Source organism: Panthera leo, chromosome A1 (assembly GCF_018350215.1).
Source record: "Panthera leo isolate Ple1 chromosome A1, P.leo_Ple1_pat1.1, whole genome shotgun sequence".
NCBI lineage: Eukaryota > Metazoa > Chordata > Mammalia > Carnivora > Felidae > Panthera > Panthera leo.
In genome coordinates this window covers 15,683,323-15,702,207 of record NC_056679.1, presented here as the reverse complement: position 1 = coordinate 15,702,207, position 18,885 = coordinate 15,683,323, and the positions used below count along the sequence as shown (strand labels likewise).

Sequence of the window (18,885 nt, the reverse complement as noted above, 5' to 3'; positions counted from 1 at the left end):
CTGACCTTTAACTTGCTTTTCTTGTAGTGTCCTTGTACAACATTGATGCTAGGGTAATGATGGACTGGTAAAATGGGTTTGGAAGTGTTCCCTCCTTTTCTATTTTGGAAGAGGTTGAGAAGGTTGGTATTAATTCTTCTTTAAATGTTTGGTAAAATTCAACACTTAATCCATCTTGTCCTGGGCTTTTCTTTGTTGGGAAGCTTTTCATTAATTAATTCAATCTCTTTCCTAGTAATTTTTCTGTTCAGACTTTCTATTTCTTCATGATTCAGTCTTGGTAGCTTGTGTGTTTCTAGAAATTCATCCATGTCCTCTAGGTTATTTAATTTGTTGGTATAACTGTTCACGATTGTTTCTTATGATCCTTAGTATTTCTGTGTTACTAGTTGTAATGTCCCTCTTTCATTTCTAATTTTATTTGAGTCTTCTCTTTTTTGTTTAGAGTAGTTAAAGGTTTGTCAATTTTGTTTATGTTTTCAAAAATTCAGCTCCTAATTTCACTGAACTTTTCAATTGTCTTTCTAAACTCTATTTTATTTATTTACATTCTAACATTTATTTCCTTCCTCTTCTAGCTTTAGGCTTTGTTTGTTCCTCTTTTTCTAATTCCTTGAGGTATGAAGTTGGGTTGTTTATTTTAGATCTTTCTTTTTTCTTAATGTAGGTGTTTACCACTATAAATTTCCCGCTTAAGAATGCTTGTACTGCATCCCATATGTTTTGGTATGTTGTATTTCCATTTTCATTTGTCTAAAGATATTTTTTACTTACGCTTTGATTTCTTCTTTGACCTGTTAATTATTCAGGAGCATCTTGTTTAATCTCCACATAATTGTGAATTTTCCAATTTTCCTCTTGTAATTGGTTTCTATTTTCATACTAATGTGGTCAGAAAAGACCCTTGATGTGATTTCAATCTTCGTAAGTTTGTTAAGACTCTTTTGTGGCCTGGAGAATGTTCCATGTGCACCTGAGAAGAATGTTTATTCTGCTGTTATTGGATGGAATGTTCTGTATAGATCTATTAGTTCCATCTGGTGTAACATGTAATTTAAGTCCAATGTTTTCTTATTAATATTCTGTCTGATCTACCCATTATTGAAAGTGGGGTAATTGAAGTCTTCTACTATTATTGTATTGCAGCCTATTTATCCTTTCAGATCTGTTAATATTTGCTTTATATATTTAGGCATTCCAATGGTGGGTGTGTTTATAATTATGATTATTATGTCCTCTTAATGAATTGACCTTTTATCATTATGTATTGACCCATTTTGTTCTCTCATTACTGTTTCTCTTTTTCATGTAAGTATAGCTAGCCCTGCTCCCTCTTGGTTTCTACTTGCATGGAATATCTTTTCCCATCCCTTCACTTTCACTGTATGTATAACCTTAAATCTAAACTGAGTTTCATTTAGGGAGCATAGTGTTGGTCTTGTTTTCTTAATGCATTCAGCCACTCTATGTCTTTTCATTGTATGAATCAGACCATATACACATGATATGTATGGACCCACTATTGAGATTTTGTTAATTTGTTTTCTTGCTATTTTGTATTTTCTTTGTTTCTTTCTTCTTCTCTTACAATCTTTATGATTTGACTATTTTCTGTAGTAGTGTTTTGACTTCTTTATTTTTTATGTATCTACTATAGGTTTTTATTTTGTAGTTACCATTAGGCTTACATAAAACACCTTAAAGTTATAACAGTCTATTTTAAGCTAATAACTTAAATTTGAACACATACAAAAGCTCTACATTTTTACACTCCTCTCCCACCCCATATTTTTATTTTTGATGGCATAATTACATGTTTTTTATGTTATGTATCCATTTATAAAATCATCATAGTAATATTAATTTTTTCACATTTATTAATTTTTGAGAGACAGAGAGAGATAGAGTACAAGTGGGGGAGGGGCAGAGAGAGAAGGAGACAAAGAATCCAGAGCAGGATCCAGGCTCTGAGCACGCTGTCAGCACAGAGACCAACATGAGCCTTAACCAAAGAGCCATGAGATCATGACCTGAGCTGAAGTCAGACACTTAACCAACTAATCCACCCAGGCACCCCATAATATTAATTTTAATACCATTGTCTCTTAATCTCTATGCTAGAGTTATACACAGTTTATCTACCACCTTAACAACATTAGAGTATTATGTATTTAACTACCTGTTTTCCTTTATCAGTAAGCTTTCTACTTTCATATATTTAATGTAACCATTAACACCTTCTAATTTCAGTTTGAAGAACCCTAACATTTCTTATAAGGCTAGTCTAGCGGTGATGAACCCTAATTTCTGTTTGTCTTAAAAACTCTTTATCTCTCCCTCAATTCTGAAGAACAACTATGCTAAGTGAAGTATTCTTGGTTGGCAGGTTCTCTCAGCGCTTGAATATATCATCCTATTCACCTCTGGTTTCCAAGGATCCTGCTGAAAAATCAGCTTATAATCTTACAGGGGAAGGAGGAGAAAGGAGATGTTCTCTTATATGTAAAAAGTTTTTCTTTTGCTGCTTTTAAGATTCTCTCTTTAATTTTAATATGTTTCAGATTGGGGCTTTTTAGATAGACCTTTTTTGGAACTCTTCAAAAGAGAGTTCTTTTGGAGAAAGAGAAACTCTCCCTTTTCTCTTTCTGGGACCTCTATAATGTATATATGAGTATGCTTGACAGTTCTTCATTAGTCCTTAAGCTATCTTCACTCTTTTTTCATTTTTGCTCCTCTGATTAGGTGAATTCCACTTCCCACCACTGCCCTGTCTTCAAGTTCATTGATCCTTTCTTCCATTTCATCTACTGGGCTATAGAACCCCTCTGCTGAATTTTTCAGTTCAGTTATCATCTTCTACTCTATGATTTCTCTTTGATTTTCTTATATTTCTATCTACTTGTTAAAATCCTCACTTTGGTCATGGATTCCTCTCCTGATCTTGTGAGCATCTTTATGTACAACTATTTTGAACTCTCTATTGGGTAAATCATTTAACTCCATTTCATTAAGATCAATTTCTGTAAATTTATCTTGTTCATTTGTTTGGGATATATTCCTCAGTTTCTTCATCTTGCTATAACCTCTGTTAGCTTCTGAGCATTAGACATAGCAGACACCTCTCCCAGTTTTGATGGTCTGCCCTCATGTAGGAGGTGAACTTCATCAGTCAGCCTAATCTAAGTTCCTGGTTGCCTCTCGAACCTTGAGATCATGACCCGAGCTGAAGTCAGACACTTAACCAACTAATCCAGCTTGTGATTGTTCAAGCTGGCATCTTTGTTCTTAGTGGTTCCCAGTCATTGTGGGTGTGCCAAGACTGTCAGTGTCCCAAAGTGTGGGAAATTCTAATATACCTGTTCAAGTTCCCAGAGAACTACTAACTGCTTACCCCCTTAGCTCCCCAATGGAGGATAATTGGAAGCTCAACCTTCAGGCAACAGCAGGGAAAGTTGGAGATTAGCACTTATTAGAGATAAATTAAAATATATTATATTATATTTTATAATATTTTATATTTTATATTATAATATTTTATATTTTATTAATATATTAATTATATTATAATATTTTATATTATAAAATATATTATAAAAATAATTTTTTTTGCATATTCACTCTGTGATAAGCCAGAGGGAAAAGTTGTTCGGGCTGTTTGTGGCCAAATAGAACTGCCTCTTTGTTTTATGTGGTCCTAGGTGATTCATGAATGTTGAGCCCTATAAGTTCCTAGGGTTGGGTCATTTGGGAAACAGTCCCTTGGGTGGCAGCCATAACCGTGGGGGGTACTAGATGTGTGTGCAAGCCCCTTCCTGGGAGAAGCTGGTAACATGGTTTTACTGAAGGAACAAGTAAAAGGGAGAAGGTAGGGAAAGTGCTCTCTAGCTCTTTCAGGCTCCAGGAAGGTATCCAGTCAGCACCTAAATGTGGTTTAAATAGAAACTAGACCCTCAGACAGCAGCTGGCAAAGTATGAAATCAAATCCCTTCCATGGAAAAACTGGAGGGCAATTTTGTCTGCTCTCTCTGCACGGAGTCCACAGAGATAGCCATGAGGAGTGCTTATATCCCTGATAATTGCTCCTTTGTTTGTTAAACTTCCGTGAGACTGCTCCAAGGCTGTGATTCATGGTCAGAGTGTGTCTCAGCCTTCCCTACCCACTTCATTGTTGGTATTTCCTCAGCCACCCAACATGTAGGAGTCATTCAACTAGTTTCTGGATTTCTCTCAGGGTATTGATCCATGTGTAGCTGTATATATAGTGCAGTGAGAGGAGGGAAATTCAGAAAGAAGCCTATGTTGCTATCTTGGTGATATCCTGTAGGTTATGTAAATGTTAGTATGGGATCATGTTATAATATCATGCCCTCTTCTCCAACCGTACATGGCATGTTACAATGAAAACAAGTCCCCAAATGAATTTAACTTGGGCTTCAAAAAGACCAATTTATCATAGACCTCCTCTCCAGATTCAGAATTGATCAAGATATATAGAAAACTATAAGGTAGGAATTGAAATAAATATATATCCTTTATTATTAGAAAAACTATATTGGGACCTCATTTGGAACTGTGTAGGAATGAGATTTGGCAGTTTAACTATACAAGTAGCAACAATTAAAATCTAGACAGAATCTGAGGTAGTTTCTTATCTGAAGAGAATCTGGAGTTTAAATATGGGTAAGATGAGTTTTAGCAACAGCAATGAGGTCATAGTCAGTGGGCTAATTATCTCAAAGTGGTGAGCAAATGCAATTTCCTAGGACAAAAGCAGCTTGTAACTTTAGCGAGCCAACACAATTTCCCACAGCAAACATTTGAATAAGCCTTGACGTTAACATAGTCTTAATATTATAGGTTATAACATTAGATTAAAAATAAAACTTGGTCTTTCCTTAATCTTTCTTATCTGAAATGAATGGCAAATGCCACACTTATAGTTTGAATTCTTAAAGCCCTTGTGTCAACAATATTTATTCTGACTCTGTATTTCTTTCATTAAAAGTTTTTTAATGTTTATTTATTTTTGAAGGAGAGACAGAGTGTGAGCAGGCAGGGGCAGGGGACAGAGAGAGAGGGAGACACAGAATATGAAGCAGGCTCCAGGCTCTGAGCTGTCAGCACAGAGCCCAACGTGGGGTTTGAACTCATGAGCTGTGAGATCATGACCTGAGCCAAAGTTGGACACTCAACTGACTGAGCCACCCAGGTGCCCCTGTATTTCTTTAATTTTAAACATAATTGAGCTTACCTGCTTAATTTGGACAATTCCAGGCTTGTCTGATATGCTTACCTTCAAAAAGAGAAGACCAACAAAAGATCTGGGGACAGAAGATGAAGAGGAAGAGAAAGAAGTAGGAAGGAAAGAGAGAGATAACTCTGGAAAACCAGAAGCTAGGCTATACACTGAACTCCTTTTCCCAATCTCACCAAAAAGTGGTCACTCCCACTCCTGGGCACAAGAGCAGATTAGAGGTATGGAGAACAATGAAAGCTTATTCCCAATGAGTGCTTCTAAATGGATGAAAGTATTAATGGAAGCTCTTATTTATGACCAGAATGAACTTGATGATAGTAAAGAATATTTCCCCTAGTGTTAATATTGCTCAGGAAAATTATGGCTAATGATGGAATACTGGAGAAAACAAAAAATAAAGGAGCAGATGGTAAAACAGAAACCAGCAAAGGTAAAGGATAGCCAGGAAGATTGGAGGAGAAAAAACCCTGGTGTCTTAGAAACATAAATAAGATAAGGCTGACTGGAAAAAAAATTCAACAAGGAGAAATTGTTCAAGTCACCAAACATTACACAGTCTATAATCTACATGATTAAAGACAATTGCTGTGAACCACTTGTGTCAGGCACAGTGCTACACGTGCAGCTCAGCCAATCCCCTAAAGAGGAGGTGTTATTATTTCCACCTCACTAAGAAAAAAACTGAGGTTAAGACAAATTAAGTAACTCATGACAGAGCTGGGATTTGAACTTATTACTTCTTTCTGACCATAGGATCTGGTCAGATCCTTTTCACCATACTGCAAAGCCTCTGAGAATGTAAAATTTGGCCTATGTATCAGATACATTTTATGCACCTCCTCAGGGTCTCTTGAGGCAATCACTAAACTCAGCTTCTTTTTTATTCTCAGCTATCCTGCAGCTACTCCTTCTATGACCATGGCCTACCAATTCCACTGGGATTCCCAAAGTTCCAGCTTCCTGGGATTGATGAGTCACTTTTCCAGTGTACCAGATATTTATTGCTGCATCTATTTCTGTGGGTCAGGAAACTGCACTGTTTTCTCTGGATTTGGTCTCTCACAAGGCTCCAATCAAGGTGGGTGTTAGGGCTGCAATCAACTGAGGCTGACCCGAAGAAGCACCCAAGTTCATACATGTAGTTTTGAACAGTATTTGGTTCCTCATGAGCTGCTGGCCTAGGCCTCTCTCAGTTCCTTGCCATGTGGGCCTCTCCATAGGACAACTCACAACATTTTAGCTGGCTTCATCAGAGAGAGCAAAGAATATGGATGGCAGCTAGATGGAAGTCACAGTCTTTTATAACCTAATCTCATAAGTGACATCCATCACTTTTGTAGTATTGTCATCGTGAAAAACATATCACTATACCCAGCCCATATCCAAGGGGAAGGGATTACACAAGAAGAACAGGAAGTGGGGATCATCGGGAGCCATTTCAGAAGTTTCAGAAGCTGCCTATCACACAGAATGGCTGGGCTGTATCACTAGGCTGCCTCTGCGCATCCTGAATTTCTGACCCCAATCAGTTCCATACTTGGAAGAAACACCATTAAGCCTCCTTCAGAAGTTTCACTTGCTCCCTATCTTTGACGGGGAAGGAGTGTATTTTGCAACTGGCTGCTAAAGTAATGTCCAAAAAGTAAAGGGCCTCCCTGATGAAGAAGCAAATGTCAGATGATATCCATCCCATTAGAACCTTCAGGGACCATGGGAGAGGCTACCAGAGTACAGTTGGCTCATGAAGGTCCTGGAAGAACTCTGGCCAGGGGTTTACTGCTAGGGGTGACTACTAGAGGTTCCTGATAGGGCAGGTTCCACCTTACCACACTGAGGACTGTGGGGTTCACTGTCTGGGGACACATCTGTATCTCATTCACAGTCTACCAGGACACCATGGCACATTGGGAAGAACACCAAAAACAGGTCATTAAGGATGGTCCTTAGTTAGGTCTAGTTTCAGTATTGCAGGGAAAGGACAGAGAATTAAGGATTTGAGGTTATTAGTCTTGATTCTGCAAATCCTAGCATTCAACCAAAACTGGAAATAATTAAGTACATTGATAGATGTATTAGGGTTTCCAGAGAAACCAAACCAATAGGATACGTGTGTGTGTGTGTGTGTGTGTGTGTGTGTGTGTGTGTACACCTATATACATATGTATGTGTGTGTGTGTTTATATATAGATATAGATGATTTATTTTAAGGAATTGGTTCATGTGATTATGGAGGCTTGACAAGACCAAAATCTTTAGAGTAGGCCAGCAAGCCAGTGATCCCAGGGAAGAGCTTCAGTTAAAGTCCAAAGGTAGTTAGTTTCCTTCTTGCTTGAAGATCAGTCTTGGTTCTCTTCAGGCCTTCAAATGATTGGATGAAGCCCAACCACATATGGAAGGCAATCTGCTTTACTCATAATCCAAAGATTTAAATATTAATCCCATCCAAAAACACCTCCATACAAACACCCAGAACAATGTTTGACCAAATATCTAGTCCAGCCAAGTTGGCAAATAAAATTAACCATCACAATAGGAAATTTTCAAATATTTCTTTGTGTTGAAAGCCCAAGTTTACCATTATCTCCTTAGAGCCTTGAATTGGCACAAATTCTCTGCAATGATTGTTCTCTTTTGCCTTGAATCCTAAAATGGTTTAAGAGTATTTTTACTTTTGGGGCACCTGGGTGGCTCAGTCGGTTGGGCAGCCGACTTCGGCTCAGGTCATGATCTTGCGGTCCATGAGTTCGAGCCCCACGTCGGGCTCTGTGCTGGCAGCTCAGAGCCTGGAGCCTGTTTCAGATTCTGTGTCTCCCTCTCTCTGACCCTCCCCCGTTCATGCTCTGTCTCTCTCTGTCTCAAAAATAAATAAAAAACGTTAAAAAAAATTAAAAAAAAAAAGAGTATTTTTACTTTTGCATTCCTCACTCTACACACACCTTCAGGTCAATAGCTGTATGGTAAGAATCCAGTCCTCTAATTTATAAAACTAATATGAGAAGAAATCTTCAAAAGCATTCTGTTAAACTTAATATTGGAAAGCCTGGAATGGTGCTAGGAACTTTGGAACATCAGTCAGAAAATAAGTTCCACAATTTTCCCTCTTACCTTGGTATTTAATGAAATGGGTGTTGTCATGTGATAGAGGGGACAAAACTAGAAGGAGACTAGGAAAGATAGTGTAGTAGCAGAGCTTATAATATCTTTGTTAAATAGTTCCATTTTCTAGTCAGACTTGTGTCATTCGACCCATACATTTCCTAAAAGTCAATGTGAACTGAATGTCCTTATCTTCCCTATGGCCATAGGCCTTAAAGCAACTTAGGCTTGGCTGGCACTTGTAAAAATTCAGATTCCCATGCCCTTGCTCAGAAACCCTGACTCAGTAGTGAGTCTGGAAAGGAGCCTGGAGTCTGTTTAACTGCTGACCAAGTCGAAAGACTCAGCAAAAGTGAGAATCTATAGAAAGAAAGCAAACTGCCTCTGCCTTAGTGTCCAGATTCACTTATAATGTTGTTAGCCCCATTCTTACTCTCTCTCTGACTTCCCAAACCCAGGGTACCTTTTATTCTACAAGTCCCTTCCTTTCTCCCTAGAACTTGAATTTGTCTCTACAAGACATATCATCTGCTGCATCACTATTGCTTATATGAACTCAAAAGTTCTGTCCCATTTAACACAGACCTGCCTGCTGCTACACACAAGTAAGAAAGATAAATCCCTATTCCTAGGTTGGCTAGATTTTTGTTTCTCAGAGTCAGGCCTAAGTCTTTTAACAACAGATCAAACTACTAATAACTTTAAAGCCATTCTAAACTGCTAGTATATCCAGAGATCCCTGAGCATTGTCCAGAAATTATCTAGCTAGGCTTTTTCTTTCCTTAAGCTTTGACTCAGTCCTGAATTATTCTGTTTTTTCCCAAATCCCTTTGTAATTGATGAGCATTTATTAGGTTTCTCTCCTTCCCAATCTCCCAAATACCAATATTATTTTGTTAAATTGCTTTTAAGACTATTAAGCCCTCTTCTGGTTAATTTCAGCCTAACATTCTTTCCTTTAAGAGGCCCTACATACTCCATTCCATGTGATTCCTGTGGGGCTGTCAATCATCAGGCCTCATCACTTTCACCCCAAAAAATAGCCACAAGATCCAAGCTTGCCAGACAGAGTATCCTATTTCCCCAGACTCAATGGATGGTTGATTAGTCCAGGGTAAGCACCTATACCAAGGAAGAAAACTCAGAGTCTTTTTTTTTTTCAGAGATTAATACGGATGCAAAAGAAAGCAGAGCGTATACTAGAGATTTAAGGATCACTTGGGTCTGAATGTATTAGGGACCGTATTTCCTACAATTTGAAAGAGAACCTGACATAGAAATTAAGCCGAAAGAAAATAGTCCCTGATGAACGTAAATGCAAAATTCTTCAACAAAATATTAGCAAACCAAATTCGACAAGACATTGAAAGGATCATACACCATGATCAGGTGAGATTTTACATTAAAAGGATCATACACCATGATCAAGTGAGTTTTATTCCAGGGATTCAAGGATGGTTCAACATCCACAAGTCAATCAATGTGATATATCACATTAACAAAATGAAATATAAAAATCATAAGATCATTTCAATAGATTATGAAAAAGCATTTGAAAAAATGCAACATCCACTTATGATAAAATTCTCAAAAAATTGGTAATAGGAACACAGCTCAACATAATAGAGGCCACATATGAAAAACCCACAGTAAATATCACACTGAATTGTGAAAAGCTGAAAGCTTTTCCTCTAATCAGGAACAAGACACAGATGCCCGCTCTCACCACTTTTATTCAGTATAGTACTGGAAGTCCTACCATGGAAAGTAGGCAAGAAGAAGAAACAAAAGGCATCCAGATAGGAAAGAAAGAGGTAAAACAGTCATTATTTGCAGATGATATGATTCTATATATATAAAACTGTAAAGACTCTACCAAAAAACTACTGGAATAAATGAATTCAGTAAAATTGCAGGGTACAAAACCAATATACAGAAATTGTTTGCATTTGTATATGCTAATAACGAAATATCAGAAAGAGAAATTAAGAAAACAATGCCATTTACAATGGCATCAAAAAGAATAAAATACATAGGAATAAATCTAACCAAGGAAGTGAAAGACCTATACACTGGAAAATATTAAAACAATGATGAAAGAAATTATGAAACATTGATGAAAGTAACCACACACAGAAAGATATTCTATTCTCATTGATTAGAAGAATTCATACTGTGAAAATGTCCATACTACCCAAAGCAATTATAGATTCAGTGCAATCCCTATCAAAATTCCAATGGAATTTTTCACAGAACTAAAACAAATAATTATAAATCTTTATGGAACCATAAAAGACAGCAAATAGTAGCCAAAGAAACCTTGAGAAAGAACAAAGCTGGAGGAATGATGTTCCCTGATTTCAAACTATACTACAAAGATACAGTAATCAAAACAGTATGGTATTGGCATAAAAACAGACACATAGGAGCATGTGGGTGGCTCAGTTGGTTAACCATCTGACTTGAGTTTGGCTCAGTTCATGATTTCACAGTTGTGAAATCTAGCACCACGTTGAGCTCCATGTTGGGTATGGAGCATAATTAAGCTTTTCTCTCTCTCTTCCTCTGCTACTCCCCTGCTTGTGTGCACACTCTCTCTCTCAAAAATAGATGATAGATAGATAGATAGATAGATAGATGATAGATATTTTTTAAAAAACAGATACATAGATAAATGGAACGCAACAGAGAACTCAGAAATAAATCCACACATATATGGTCAATTAATTTACAACAAAGGAGACAAGACTATGCAATGGGGAAAAGACAGTCTCTTCAATAAATGATGCTAGAAAAACTGAACAGTCACATGCAAAAGAATGAAACTGGACCACTATCTTACACTGCACCCAAATTTACTCAAAATGGGTTAAAGATTTGAATGTAAGACCTGAAACCATACAAATCCTAGAAGAAAACATCAGCAGTAAGTTCCTTGACATCACTCTTGACAATATTTTTTTGGATCTGACTGTAAAGGCAATGTCAATGTAAGCTAAAATAAACAAATGGGACTATACTAAGCTACAAGGTTTATGCACAGCAAAACCATCAATAGAATAAAAAGGCAAAGTTCTGAATGGGAGAAAATATTTTTAAATCATACATCTGATAAGGGACTAATATCCAAAGTATATAAAGAACTCATACTTCATAAAACAGACTCTTAACTATAGAGAACAGAGTTGGTGGAGGGGAGGTGGGTAGGGGGCTGGGCTAAACAGGTGATGAGTATTAAGGAGGGCACTTGTGATGAGCATGGGGTGGTGTTGTATGTAACTGATGAATCACTAAACTCTACACCTGAAACTAATATTACACTGTATGTTAACTAACTGGAATTTAAATTTAAAAATGAAACAACAAAAAGCAAACAAAAAACTCATGCAACTCAATAACAACAACAACAACAACAACAACAACAACAACAACAACAACAAAATCCAATTTAAAAAATGGGCAGAGAGGGGCGCCTGGGTGGCTTGGTCAGTTAAGCGTCTGACTTCGGCTCAGGTCATGATCTCACAGTCAGTGAGTTTGAGCCCCGCGTCGGGCTCTGTGCTGACAGCTCAGAGCTTGGAGCCTGTTTCAGATTCTGTTTCTCCCTTTCTCTCTGCCCCTCCCCCGTTCATGCTCTGTCTCTCTCTGTCTCAAAAATAAATAAATGTTAAAAAAAAATTTTAAAAATGGGCAGAGAAAGGGTTAGTATCCAAAATATACAAAGAAATTCACACAACTCAACACCCAAAAAACAAATAATCTAATTAAAAATGGATAGAAGGGGTGCCTGGGTGGCTCAGTCAGTTAAGTGCCCAACTCTTGATTTCAGCTCAGGTCATGTCATGGTTTGTGAGATCAAGCCCCACATTAGGTTTCACTCTGACACTGCAGAGCCCGCTTGGGGTTCTCTCTCTATTCTCTCTCTTCCCGTCCCCCAACTCTCTTTTATTCTCTCTCTCTCTCTCTTGAAATAAATAAAGAAATAAACTTTTTTTTAATTGGCAGAAGACATGAACAGACATTTCTCCAAAGAAAACATCCAGATGACCAGCAGACACATAAAAAGATGCTCATTATTTCTTATCACCAGAGAAATGCAAATGAAAACTACAATGAGATATCACCTCACACATTTCAGAATTGCTAAAATCATGTGGTACCTGGGTGGCTCAGTCAGTTGAGCAGCTGACTCTGCTCAGGTCACGATCTCATGGTTTGTGAGTTCCGAGCCCCACATCAGGCTCTGTGCTGGCAGTTCAGAGCCTGGAGCCTGCTTCAGATTCTGTGTCTCCCTCTCTCTGTGCCTCTCCCCCACTTGTGCTCTGTCTCTCTCTGTATCAAAAATAAATAAACATTAAAAAAAAAGAATTGCTAAAATAAAAACAGAGGAGACATCAAGTACTGGCGAGGAGATGGGGAAAAAAGAACACTCATGTATTGTTGGTGGGAATGCAAACTAGCGCAGTCACTCTGGAAAACAGTCATGGAGATTCCTCAAAAAGTTAAAAATAGAACTACTCTATGATCCAGCAATTGCACTACTGGGCATTTACCCAAAGAATACAAAAACGCTAATTCAAAGGGAGACATGCACCCATATGTTTACAGCAGCATTATTTACAATAGTCAAGATATGGAAACAGCCTATAGGTCCGTTGATTGATAAAGGGATAAAGGAAATGTGGTATATAGATACAATGGAATATTATTCAGCCATAAAAAGAAAGAAGCCTTGCCATTTGCAACAACACAGATGGAGCTAGAAAGTTTAATGCTAAGTGAAATAAATCAGTCAGAGAAAGACAAATACAATATGATTTCACGCATATGTGGAATTTAGGAAACAAAACAAATGAGCAAAGGGGGAAAAGAAAGAAAGAGATAGACAAACCAAGAAACAGACTCTTAGCTATAGAGAACTGATGGTTACTAGAGGGAAGGAGGGGGCGATGGGTGAAATAGGTGATGGGGATTAAGGAGCACACTTGTTGCAATAAGTACCTGGTGATTAAAATAAAAACTTTTTAAAAAATGGGCAGAGGATTGAATGGGCAGAGGCATTTTGCCAAAGAAGACATACAGATGGACAACAGGCATATGAAACGATGCTCAACGTCACTAATCATCAGGGGAATGCAAATAAAAACCACAACGAGATATCAACTCACACCTGTGAGAATGGCTAAAATCAAAAACAAGTGTTGACGATATGGGGAAAAGAGAACCCTCATACACTGTTAGCAGGAATGAAAATTAGTTCATCCACTATGGAAAACAGTATAAAGGTTCTTCAAAAAATTAAAAATAGAACTACCATATGGTCCAGCTATTCTGCTTCTGGGTATTTATCTGAAGAAAACAGAAACACTAATTGAAAAATAATATATGTTCCCCTATGTTTATTGAAGTATTAGTTACAATAGCCATGATATGGAAACAACCTATGTGTTCATCAATAGATAAATGGATAAAGAAGTTGTGATATATATACACAATGGAATACTAGTCAGCCATAAAAACAGAAGTGGTCTTGCCATTTGTGACAACATGGATGGAGCTTGAGGGTATTATGCTAAGTAAAATAAGCCAGACAGAGAAAGACAGATACCATTATAATTTCACTTATACATGTAATAAAAACAAAACAAAGTAAAACAAATCAAAACTCATAGAGATAACAGATTTATAATTGTCAGAGGGAAAGGGGGTTGGGAGGTGGGCAAAAGGAGTGAAAGGGATTACTGTATAGTGACAGATGATAACTAGACTTATTGTGGTGATCACTGTGTAGTAAATACAAATACCAAAATAGTATGTTGTATACCTGAAACTAATATGATGTGAAATACCAATTTTACCTCAATAAAAAATTATTGTAAAAAAGAAAACAAACAAACAAAAAAGAATAGAGCCAGGTGATGAAAAAAAGAAACAGATACCTGATAACATCATTTAAGCACCTGGAGACAGCCATGCCTAAAGCAGTAAACTCCTGTACTTTTCTGTTATGTGAACCAATAAATATTCTTCTGTTGCCTAAGCTGGTTCAAGTTAGGTTTGTATCACTTGTAAGGAAAAGAATCCAGACCAATTTATCTCCATTCTCATACAATAACTCCATAGTTACTTTTTAGGAAGGGAAAATATTTCCCCACCATTATATACTTTACAGTGGCACAGAAATTATGTTCTTTCTTTTCCCTCTTTTTTTTTAACCTCAACTAGCTAAATAACTGTGCTAAGAGTCCCAATTAGTCAACATTTTTTTAATGTTTATTTATTTTTGAGAGAGAAAGTAGAGTAACAGAGTGTGAGCGGTGGAGGGGCAGAGAGAGAGGGAGACACAGAATCCGAAGCAGGCTCCAGGCTCCGAGCTGTCAGCACAGAGCCCAACATGAGCTCAAACTGACGAACCATGACAGCATGACCTGAGCCACGACCTGAGCCAAAGTTGGGCGCTTAACTGACTGAGCCACCCTGGAGCCCCTCAAGTAGTCAACATTTTTAAACACTATGCTGCCTTCAAGTAACTTGTGAAGAGGTGTGGCCACACAGATATGCAGAGTGACTGGTCTGGTCCTAATATAGAGGTAAAGCCACCTTGGGTTTGTTAACATGATCCATCTTACTCTTTCATGATTAGGCCATGAAATATACACAAAACCTACTGGGTATTATTGTCAACAGCCTGAGACCAATAGTAAGGCTTAACATATTACCTATCACAACCTATACGCATCCCTTCCAAATTTCCCCATTTCTATCAAACTGTCCCTTTCTCCTTTACCAACTATCTTTGATCTACTATCATAATCCATTGCTTCTTTTCAAGAGGTTCACAGAGCCTCTTGAATCTGATGCTGACTTTGTTTTCACAGTCCCAGGTTAAAACTATTTGGCTTTCATGGATCTGGCTAAAATAGTCCTCAGTCACACTTTACCATGGGGCTCCTAATAATGTGTTAAAATGTATTCCCAGATCCACTGCCACTGTATTCAATCCAGACTCCTCACCATCTCTCCTCACCACTCAGTACCTCCTCTTCCTCCTCATCTATCACCTCTAATCTCTCTCCTCCACTCTTTCAGTTGATCCTCTTTTAGGTTTTTTTAAAAGTCCAGTTGAGTCACTATCTTGTGTGGGGTCCACCCTATCAAAGTTTGATTTTTTTTTTCATTTTTAAAAATAAAATCTCCAAAAAGAAAATTTTGAAAAAGCAAATTTTATACTATAGCACAATTCCTAGGAGCAATTTTATGATAAAAGTGAAAAGAAGAAACCTTTGTGGTTGAATATTTTAACTTGATAAAAATGCTTTCTAGGTTTCATTGTTTCAATGTATTAGTTAAAAACTACACTAAATACTTCCATATGGCAGTGACTTCATTTTTGTGAATAAATAAACTGACCTAAATACATTCCAAGAGAGATTGCTCAACTAAACCCATAAATGTTGGATTCGAAAATATATTAAACTCTAGCAAAGAAGAGTAGAGGCTGAAAGTTAAAAATGTTGTATACAGTTCAGGTCAAATAGAAATGCAGTTAATTTCTAAATCCTCTTTAAACATTTAAAAAAATAGAAAAGCATCAGTGTGCTCCTGAGTCAATTAACTCAAAAGTTTTTTCCACTTTAGAAGTTTATTCTCTTTCAGGCTCACTCTATTTGAACAGGTAGTTTCTTTTGAGCCTTAAAAATTCTCATCAGAATTCCCACAAAAAAAAATAATAAGTAAGACATACATATTACTCTACATGTTTGGGTTAGCCAAACTCTAAGAATTTTTGTTTGTAGAATACTGAAGTCCTGTTTTAAAGTCTTCTTATGACATTTATATTAATATGGCTACTCCCCACTGAAACTAAAAAGAACACTAAATAGACTGCAGAGGATAAATTTCAGACAGTGACCAATTTACAAGGTCAACAATATGACTTACAGATTAATCATCAGACAAACAATTTGACTTCACAGTCTATGCAATTCAGATTATCAAGGTTCACTTTATTAACTAAAACCTGATCTGAATGGACATGAGGATATTTATAATTTTTACTGTCTTTATTTACTCATTTATTATGAATCATTAATGGAAAGTACTACCCCAGTGAAGAGGAAAAATTCTAATTTCCAAAACAATCTGGCCTCAGGGATTCTGGATAAAGGATGGGAAGCTGTATCATTATTTCATTGTATTGGAAATGTCGATCCCCTTTCTCCATTGTGTACAGATTTTAGAAACAGTGTCTTCAACAGTAAGTTCCTTAAGTGAGGAGATTAGTCATTTTCACACCTCTCTCATTACCCCAGCTACTCTGAATAAAGTACCATGCTAGGCATTGGGACAGTACAGATAAGGCACGATCCCCGTGTTTTAGATGCTCACAAATTGAGGAGTCATGATACATGCACTCATATTTACCAAATCTGTAAATAAATGCTATAGAATTTCCAAGGTAAGAATGTTCACACACGCCTTGAATCTCATGGGATCTCTATGAAAGAGGTGACACTTGTGCTGGGTCTGGAAGAACACATAAGACTCATACAAATACAGAAGAGGGAAGTGTACTCCAAAATAAGGCAAATGGCATAAACGCAAGAAATTGGAATGTTCATGACCAGCTCCTAGAACAATGAATGAAATGACAGATTTAGCTAGAATGAGAGGTAGGGGACTTATGTAATATTGATTGTATGTTTTTACCTAGCACTAAACTGGAAACTTGAAACATAACTCTGCCCTCAGAGAACTATAATCTAGTAAAAGGAGACAGATACCTAAAGAACTGTCCTAAAATTTTATAGGTGCTGTGATTGTGTGACATGAGGATACCAAGGAAGAAATGATCAAATCTGAGTGGATAGCTAAGGAAAGGCTTCTTGGGGAAAGTAGTGATTGAGTTAGTTCATAGAAAATACATTAGTATAACTAACCATGTACTCAAAGCCAGAGGCTGTTCTAAAATGTTATCTAAATGGATCTATATTGCAAGTTTAAAGCTCTTACAAGAAAATTCTACAACCTCTTGGTAGGCTATTACAACATTTAACAGCCTTTACTCTTACAATGTTCTTTTTACTTACCACATGAAGGTCCCTTTTCTTACAAAATTCAGCACGGAATATTTTATAACTTCCAGGTTAAGTTTCCCATGTTCATATCAACATTTCCTAAGAGTGAAAATTAAAGGGGAAAGATATGCTGCTTAAATCCCAATACAGACAACTTTAACTCAGTAACCCTGACACAAAAGAACACCTGATTTAGCCTCAGTGCTGGCAATCTATCTTTGTTTGCCTTCCTTGGGCTGCTATACAAATACAGAGAACAGTACTGCTTTGGGAAACAGGATTAACTAAAATCCAGGTGCTTAAAATATTACTCAATCCAAACATAAACACACCAGAGTGTTTATGCATCAGTCGCTCCAAATACCCTTCACAGGCTACTTTATTTCCCACTTTAGTTTACTTATTGTAATCCCTTCTCTTCAACATACTCAGGAACCCTATTAAATGATAGCAAAGATTTTCTCTTTCTAGAATATGGAATCTCTCTCTTGCAATTGGCAGAACATAAACATGCTCAAATTTCTTTAAATTTTAAAATAATTGTATTATTTAAAACCAATTTCCCTGAACCTTCATTTTAATAGACATGGGGTATTCTTTTTCTTTTAATGCATGACCCAGCAGTCCCCAGTTTTCTTAGGGCACTCACATTAGTGATTTCATGTGCTCAGAGAAAAGACCTACCCCTAATCTGATTTAGATCTCCTCCACTGTACTCATGTAGCATTCACACACACTATAATTATATTGAACTGTGAACCCTGATTTATTATCTGTCTCTTCACGACACTAAAGACTTACAATGTTTTATGTGAATCTCATCCATTCAACATGGATGGATAAATGGGTGGATGGATAGGTCAATGGATGGATGGGTGAATAAAGAGACAGATGACAAACCTCATTTAATCTTTATAAGCAGAGATTTTAATTCAACTCTATAATTTCATGACTGCAAGGGCCATGCTTTTTTACTTTTTAAATTTTTTTTGAATTGGTTTTGAAGTTTATTTATTTTGAGAAAGAGATGGAGAGCAAATTGGGGAGCAGCAGACAGAGAGGGAGACAGAATCCCAAGCAGGCTCTGAGCCATCAGCACAGAGCCAAAGTGGGGCTTGAACTCACGAACTGTGAGATCATGATCTGAGCCAAAGTCAAGAGTCGAACATTTAACCGACTGTGCCACCCAGACACCATGCTACTTTAAACGTAGTATGTCTGCCATCTAGATGTCTTCTTTCCAAAAGTGTTCATGTCTTTTGCCCATTTATTCATTAGATTATTTGTTTTTTGGGTGTTCAGTTTGATAAGTTCTTTATAGATTTTGGATACTAACCCTTTATCTATCATCTGAAAATAACTTCTTCCATTCAGTCGGTTGCCTTTTAGTTTTGCTGATTGTTTCCTTCGCAGTGCAGATTTTTATCTTGATGAGGTCCCAATAGTTCATTTTTG

General features: G+C 37.1%; 1 long non-coding RNA gene across 2 annotated transcripts in view; it reads right to left on the bottom strand.

The window, feature by feature from the left end:
- LOC122198474 overlaps positions 1-18,885 on the bottom strand; it is a 250,733-nt gene that overhangs the window by 191,798 nt on the left and 40,050 nt on the right. For both annotated transcript variants that reach the window (XR_006193013.1, XR_006193031.1), the window contains exon 3: positions 17,443-17,529. This is a non-coding gene — a long non-coding RNA (uncharacterized LOC122198474). The remainder of the gene's footprint in view (positions 1-17,442; positions 17,530-18,885) is intronic.